We start from the raw sequence: 1,471 nt of genomic DNA on the forward strand, positions 1-1,471 counted from the left end.
AGTTAACCTTCCTTTGATGTTGCTGCACCTCTTATGTGTCCATAGCTTGCACCGGGTACATCTTATAGAGTTACTACCTACTCCTTTTTTACATACTGAGCAGGGCCATCTACCTGAAGGGGTTTGTGTTTTATTTACCTTCCTACTTATTAGGATTTTGGTTTTAGCTAGGTTGACTCTAAGGCCCTTCAATTCTAGACCTTGCTTCCACACCTGAAACTTATATAATAGTATATAAACATTGGGTTAAAAGACCATTTTGGACAGAAAAGTTGAAGGCTAAAATGAATTATTTCACTATATTTTTTATTTATCAATTAAAAAGTGGATACTAAGTATAGGGGTGCAAACAAAACTTGGTGCAAATGAATGACTTGAGAGAGATGTTCAAGTCGTTGTTTAACCCTTTAGCATTTAAACTGAATATATCCAGGCTAAAAATTTTATATGTTTTATGCTCAAACTGGCCAGATCTGACCCGTCACACCTGCCCTACAATGTCATTCTAAAAGTAATGAATGACATCTTTGAAATCTCAAAAGTATGAAGTAAGATGTGATTAATCTAAAACAATGTGAATAAATATACCTTATATTTGACAGAATAATGTGAATGCTAAAGGTTTAAGATTAAAGAATTTAGGATAAACATAGGTCTTCACCAGAGATCCATATCCAGCTCTCTTCTCTTCATCACAGTCTTTGAGACATTAATACTAGAATTCAAACTTTCAGAAGTTTTGTATATTGATACTGTGATCATTATTGCAAAAAATGTTAAAGAACTATAGGCTAAGTTTAAATGAGAGGACTTCAGTTTAAAGTGGTTGGGTATCAAAACTATTGACTAATGCTTGAAGGAGCAATGTTGTTTCTTATATATACAGTGTGGGCTAAACTTCACGCACCATAACATTTGATATATTATTATTATTATCATTATTATTATTATTATTATTATTATTATTATTAAAGAATAAAAAGTTTACAATGGTATAACAATGCAGTATAGAACAAAAAAAAAAATGGACTATATACCTGTTGTAACTTGGTAAACTTTAGTCCGATGATATTTCGGAATTAGAATTCCTTCTTCAGATCTTATTTGCTGGAGTCTCTGCTATAAACTATAGCAGAGACTCCAGCTAAGAAGATCTGAAGAAGGAATTATTATTCTGAAATATCATCGGACTATATATAACCAAATTACAACAGGTATATAGTCCATCTTTTTTTTGTTCTATACTGCATTGTTATACCATTCTAAACTTTTTATTCTTTACAAACAATACACAATGCTTCAAGTGAACTACAATACTCTATTATTATTAATTTTGTCCATCTCTCTCTCTCTTTCTTTCTCTCTCTCTCTCTTTCTTTCTCTCTCTCTCTTTCTTTCTCTCTCTCTCTCTCTTTCTCTCTCTCTCTCTCTCTCTCTCTCTCTCTCTCTCTCTCTCTCTCTCTCTCTCTCT

At 32.2% G+C, this 1,471-nt stretch overlaps 1 protein-coding gene across 4 annotated transcripts in view; it reads left to right on the forward strand.

Moving 5' to 3' along the window:
- Positions 1-1,471, forward strand: part of LOC106884435 (E3 ubiquitin-protein ligase HERC2) — a 265,512-nt gene that overhangs the window by 131,550 nt on the left and 132,491 nt on the right. The window lies entirely within an intron of this gene.

Source organism: Octopus bimaculoides, chromosome 16 (assembly GCF_001194135.2).
Source record: "Octopus bimaculoides isolate UCB-OBI-ISO-001 chromosome 16, ASM119413v2, whole genome shotgun sequence".
Taxonomy (NCBI): Eukaryota; Metazoa; Mollusca; class Cephalopoda; order Octopoda; family Octopodidae; genus Octopus; species Octopus bimaculoides.